This window comes from Merops nubicus, unplaced genomic scaffold, assembly GCF_000691845.1.
Source record: "Merops nubicus isolate BGI_N331 unplaced genomic scaffold, ASM69184v1 scaffold35368, whole genome shotgun sequence".
Lineage (NCBI taxonomy): Eukaryota > Metazoa > Chordata > Aves > Coraciiformes > Meropidae > Merops > Merops nubicus.
In genome coordinates this window covers 1-6,772 of record NW_008625694.1, presented here as the reverse complement: position 1 = coordinate 6,772, position 6,772 = coordinate 1, and positions in this window count along the sequence as shown.

Below are 6,772 nucleotides of genomic sequence, written 5' to 3'. Positions count from 1 at the left end.
CCTGCTAGGCTGCCCAAGCAACTCTGCAGCACACAGCACAGCCTGGCCAGCCATCCACAAGAGGTCCAGGCCACCCCCTTCTAGAAACCACAACAATTCAATAGCAGATTTGCTAGAAAAGCAGTGGAAGCTCCTCAGTTCCTTAGGTTAGTAGAAAGCAAAGACCACATAACAACCAAGCAGACGCTGCTCACATTCACCTTGAGAGGTCTGCCACTGCAACTCCAGCTGAGGAACGTCACTTGCCTCCAGGCCTCAGCCCCTTTCTGGGAGGGACTGAGCTTGTCCAACTCCTCACACCTACGACGAACGCAGGTTTGAATCCAAACTCTCCAGAGCAGAGACCCAGAGCACTCAGCCTGCAAGCAGTTTTCCCCACGGCCGAGAACAAGCACAGAGCAATCAGTCTGCAGGACCTGCCCTTGTGAAAAACAGGGCTGCTGCGAGCACACGTGTAAGGCAGGGCTGGTCAGGGACCGCCAGGCACAACGGCCCTTTGGGACACCTTCCTCCCTTGCAAGCACAAGTGACTAGATTAGAAATTAGCCTGCCAATTAAGGGCAGCACCTGATGTGCCCAAGAGAAGTCTAAATCAGGCAGCAATTTCTTTTCCCAAGAAAGCCCCAGTGGGGAAGGAGGCAGAATGTGCGTGGCTGGCAGGGCAAAGACAAACCCTTAGGGCTGCTCCCCAAGGAGCCCGTCTAGCACACTGCAGGCCTGAGGCTGCCTGTCCAGATCTGCTGCCTTCCCAGTGCTCCCAGTGTTAAATATCAAACACAAAGGACCCAGGCACAGAGATCGGACTGGGATTTTGCTCAAGGAAAGTCCCAACATGGAAAGCCAAAAACAGCAAACCAGCCCCACCAATTCCTCCCACCACGCACACCGCTTTCCCAACCACTTCCCCCCAAGGCACCTGAATTCCAGGTATCTTGATGCATGCCAGATGCTCCAAGCAGCTCTCCATCATCTGACGGGCAAGGTGCCCAGCAGCAGGCACTGCCTATTCAGGAGCCTGGCAGTTCTACCCCTGCCCACACCACACCTCCCAGGCAAACCCAGCCTCCAGCACTGGGCCCACACAACGCAGCCCCCAGGCAGCCAAATGGGAAGGAGCAGAATTAACAATACTGCACTGCAAGCAAGGAAGACCCATGAAAATTTGGCCTTGTCGTCTTGCATTTCCTTCTTCTCACTGCAGATACCCTGTTTCTCAGCAGGGGCCCAGAAACTGAAAGACCTGGTGTCTAAATAGAGGAATCACCACAGGAACCAGCAATCACTTCATTGTAGTGCCAGTCTCCACCAAGCCAGGCATTTCCCCAAGCCCTTCACCATCCTCCTCAGCTCTGTACATTAGCCACACAACCTAAAACATCTCAGCGGAAAACCCGTCTCACAAATCTCCCTGTTATCAGCAAAGAGGGATGGAGGAAGGAGTGAGTGGAGGTCACGGATGCACGCTGCAGCTGGCAGGATGTTGGGATGGGTGGGGATCATCCCTTTCAGGTCTGCTACGTGAGGGTGCAGACACAGCACAGAGGTGCCTGCTCTGAACACCAACACCCAGAGCTGCTGCACAAAACACCCAGGAGATGTAACCAAATTGAGGACAGTCCTCCTTATCTGAGGTAATGCCGGGAGGCAGATACAGAAGCCCAGTTTTTGCAGAATGGTATTTTTAAATGCAAGAGACCATATGCTAAAATGGGGCATTTGAAGAGACTATCTGATGCATCCACTCATATACCCCTCCCTAGGGGCTATCTGGCCACTGCTGCTATTCAGGTATCTGGGACAGGTGCAGAAAAGCTACCCCACTTATGAGCCCTCATCTCTCCTGCTCGCTGCAGACGTGTGCTGCTAACCAGGCTCCTCTGCCTGCCTCGCTTCAGAGCCAAGCCAGCCCTGCCCAGGCAGCCTGCCTTCTCCCTGCCCAGGAGCCACGGCTGGGAAGGACCTCCAGCACCCACTGCCTGCCCCCAGCACCCCTCTTCCACCACAGATTCTGCTTCTTGCCAGCAGGGCCCGAGAGGCAGCCGCTGAAGAGCAGCTCATTAGCCCTGACACAAGAGAAACGCTGACTCGTTATTGCAGCAACCCGCAGCCCCAACTGCCGGGAGGAGCTGGCAGCAGGCACAGCGCCAGCAGGAACCAGCCCCCTGCACCACCAGCACCCCCAGTGACTACCCTTCTGCTCCCCCAGCTGGGGAAACCGTGCTCAGCATGCTTTGTGTGGCCTGCAGGCCACCAGAGCCCGCTGAGGGCCAGGGCTGCTCCTCCACATGCCCAGGGACAGGCACACCCGGGCACGGGCTCTCCACAGGACACGGGGCCCATCCACGCTGCCACTGCTATGGGAGCACACAGCCCACTTGTTCTGGCTTTCGACCCATCCTGTTGTAACTACATCAGTCTCCACAGTTTGTAGACAAAAGACTGGGACGTCAGCAAAAAAAAATGACCCCTCCAAGGTCACACGGGGACTTCGCAGCAGAGACGTGACCAGAACTTGGTTGTGATGGCTCAAAAGCTGCAGGGCTGTGCTGGCTGCCCAGGAGAGGGCTGGGGAAGGCAAACGCTGGTGGACAGCAGGATCTCCAGGGATCTCTCCTCCTAACCTGACCTGCTGCCCAGCAGGGACTATTCAGTTCTGCTCTTCTGGCTACGACAGCAATCTTCCCAGTGCAAACAGCACAGGCAGGGAAAAGGTCCAAATTACATAGTCCAGTGTCTGCTGCAAAAGAAGAGTCCTGCTTGAATCTGTTCCCCATCCCTAGGCAGCTTTTCAGCTCAAATCTGTATCACCTGGATCCCCTCAGAGGCCGAGCCTCAGTGCCTGCACTGTGACAGTTCCAGGCCTTTTCAAAGCAATGCTCAGTGGAGAAGGGGGAGAGGTCTGCTAGAAAAATAGTAGGAAAAGCAAGAAACCCCAGCCCAAAGACTAGCATGACCAATTACGTCCCTCCTGAGACCAAGCTTGCTTCCTGCTTCCCTCCTTCATTACCTGCAAAGCCTGCTCAGGGAGGGTCCAGCTCTCAGCCACCCAGATCTTCCCAACCCTCCTCAGTTGCCAGGTCCATGCAAACACCATCTCTTAACATAACACTCAGCTACTGCAATAAGAACTAGCTCCACACCCTCAAAGAGAGGCTGCAGCTTGAGATCGGCTAAAGATCCAAGCCAGATGGATCAGCCTTAACCTCATGTTAGTTATGTCCTAAGGCACCAATAAGATCCGTGCAAGAAGAAGATAAGAAGCCACAGAAGTGTTTAACAGCTCCCTAATCACTTTCTCTACAAGGGTATCCAGACCACCATCTGACCTGTGGTAAGTGGGTTTTCTCCTCACCATCCAGAATAGAATCTTGGTTCCTTCTCAGACACTCCCCCCATCACCTACACCAAGAGGCTGAAAAGCTGCAGCAGCCAGTATGAGCTCTAACACTAGTTTCCCACAAGCCACGTGGAACCGAATGCTTGAAATAGCTTTTCAGTGTACAAATGACTGTGGTTTGCATGAAGCTCAGCTGAGGTGCCTCCACTTGCTTCATGTGGTTGTAAAAGGATGAAGACTTTCAGCGTCACTGAGCTGCAAGAGAAACACCCCTGGAAAAAAAAAGTAACCTACTCAAAAATTATCTGAGCATCATGTGTCCAAGCTAATTCCCTAGCTTTACCTTCCCATTACACGTGACTAAAGTCATTACCTTAATGCTGGCATTCAGTCTCTTCCAGACAGAAAGGGAGCAGAGCTGACCGAGCAGGGCTGTGACTCTGCCTGAAGACACAGTCACCACTGAGACCAGCACTGCTCCTGGCAGCACCTTTCCAATGTCTGCTTAGACGAGGGTCCAGGTCTCCCCTCTGAGCACCAGAGATACCAACAAGGTCCCAAGGAACGCATCTGGTCAGCCTGACCAGAAAAAATGAAAACTCTCCAAACAGACAGTCTTGTGAATCCAACACTTGCATATGCGCAGGCACATGGGGAATAACTGTAAGGTCATGGCTGTTTTTTCTCCCATCTACTTATCTGTGCTTGCACTGGAGAGAACAAACACTGGGAGTTCTCTCCCATTAACCCCTTCTTCATCTCCAAAACAGACAAGCAGCAGAGCTCTGCCACTCCAAGCACAAGTCTGAACACTCCTATTCAAGCACTCAACCAAGAGCTGCAGAGAAAGAAGGCACCTTAAAGGTGCCTGATCACTACTGTGAAGCATCTGGTGACCCAGCTCTCTGCCCCACATCCTTTCATTACTAGCAAGCCTTAAGTGACACCACTGGAAGTCTCCAGCCTTCCAGGAGAGCAACCCTATGTGAGTATGGGCCAAATGATCACAGTCACCCTCTGCAAATTGTTCTTTAAATTCCTGGATATTGATCAGGCTGTAAAATTTCAGGCATGATCAAGCAAAATTAGTGCGTGTCTGAGACTCTTGTTGAAATACAGGAATCATTTCGGCACAGCCCAAAAGCCAACTGGGTCCCACACTGTGAAAACCAATACAGGACAGCATTTCCCTCTGACAGGGCTATTGCACACTGCTCTGCAGCACACTTTTCTGCATACACATCAAAAGCAAGCAGTCTCCGACATCACAGCGAAGGACAGTTCAATCAGCAACGAGCAAGGCAGAACCTTCTCTCTATGGAGGAAAACCCATTACTGTACCCAGAAATCCAGCCTCTCCATGAATGAGGATGCCCCTCGCATCCTCAAAAGCCCCAGTATCCTGGGTAGGCTCCAGAACGTCAGGCAGGGATGCCACAAATTCGTATGTAAACCCCAGAACTGAAAATTGTAAAGTGCTCTCCACCTTAGGGCTGTGGGCAGAGGGCCAAGCAGGGGGTCTGTAGGATACACAAGGCAGCACAGTGAAGACAACATAATTAAATGTCTTAACTGAATTAGAAATCAGACTCACAGTTTTCCCTCACTCCAGCCCAGGCTATCTGGTTGGTTTCATCCGCAGCTTTTCCAATCACCCTCCAAACTCCAACTTTGTTTGGTTCTACTTCTCTGGTGTTAAGTAGATCAACTCCGATTTCAGCTCCAGCTGAAGTTAAGGGAGCTGTCTGCCCGTAACCTGCCACATCTCTTCTAAATCATCTTCACAGTTGTGTTTACAGGTTCAATTTTACATGTGAAAAACATGGATCACTTAGAGCAAATTCATCCCTGCACAGCATGCAAATGTCACATCTGTCATTCTCCAATTAAAAAGAGAGGAGCTAGAAGAGCTCACCTGGGATTGGGAAACACAAAGAAATCAGTCCCCGTTTTGTTGGGCTCAGTGCAAGACCCTCTGCAGCAGCAGAGCACTTCCGAGCACGCAGAGGATGCGTTAAATCACACTAGGTATTCCCCCGAGCTCTCAAGGTTCAGCTGGGAGTTGGGAAGCGAAATGCAATAGGATTACAGCCAGTGAAGTCTCATGCTTTGTCATCTGAGCACATGCTGGAGACACCTCTGTGATTCACTCTGCTGTCTTGTTGGGTGGGACCTTGTGCACAAATACCCGATCACTTCTGTTTCAGTCAGAGAAAACCTCTCAAACCCCTTTTTTTGGGATGCACTTCTCCACATTTCAGTATCTGCTTCTACAGCCACAATTCCTCAGCACTCTGCGTACCAGTATCACCCTTTACATTTAACTTTTTGCTCCATTTTTCCCCTTTCCTTGCCCTCTTGCACAGCCTTGTAGATGGCTTGTCAACCAACATGGGCCCATCTGGAGATAAAAAGGGAGGGTGAATTGCTTCCGTCACTCCCTTAAATATCTCCTTCTGTGCTTGATGAGGCCAGGAGCATTACAATTTGTTATTATGGTCAAGTCTTTGTCTCCAGGAAGCTTGTTTTGTGAGGCTGGGAGAGCTGACAAACACACACTGCTCCTGAGCTATGTGGACTTTGTGACTATTTGGAAGGGTTACAGTAAAAGTATAAAATTACCACAGTGAAATCTAAAGTGTCTTGCAAGAACAAACTTGGTGTTTCTTTTGCAACATTTAATACAAAAAAAGAAAAAAGGAAGATCTGTCCTTGAAGAATCTGAAAAAATTGATTTTCTGTAGTTTGAAGTGAAGTGCATGTTGGCTTATCAAGCATTTAAGTGTTGCTTACTAATCGTTCTCACTATTTCATTCCATCACTAGCTTCACCATCTGTAAGTGCACAAACCACGTAGTTTGGTAACTCACGTTTAAATTAATAATCACTTATTTGCACCACTGACCAGAAGCTTTTAAAATCACAGTTACAAAAAGAAAAAGAACCCAAACCAGAGTGAATTTAGTGTGAAGGTTGAATATATATACTACAAACAACCTGCTTAGAGACAGCACTAAGTATTTAGCAGCGTACCCACCTTCTGGCAAGACCTCCGAGTTACCAGGCAGGTAAGACACCAACCTCCTGACACACCTTTTTCCTCTTACTTTCCCATCAACAAAAATCCACCCTTTCCTCATTTTTGTGGCTTTTCCAATTTCATACTTGTTTCCCCACATATTTAGTCAGGAAAAACTCACCTCTTTTCTGAGCGTTTCAGACTTCTTGGAACCTAACTTGTCTAGCCCTGAAAACCCTCTGTTCTCTCCACACGTGCATCCAGCAGGCGAGTCAAAACCGCCAAATGACTACCCGGAGAGGAGCAGGAGGGAAGGGGCCCCGCGTCCTCCGGCGCGGCCGTGCCCTGCAGACTGCAGAGTCACTCTGCAGGAGCCGCACACGCCGCCGCTCAGCTGGAAAAACGGGCTCGGCGCC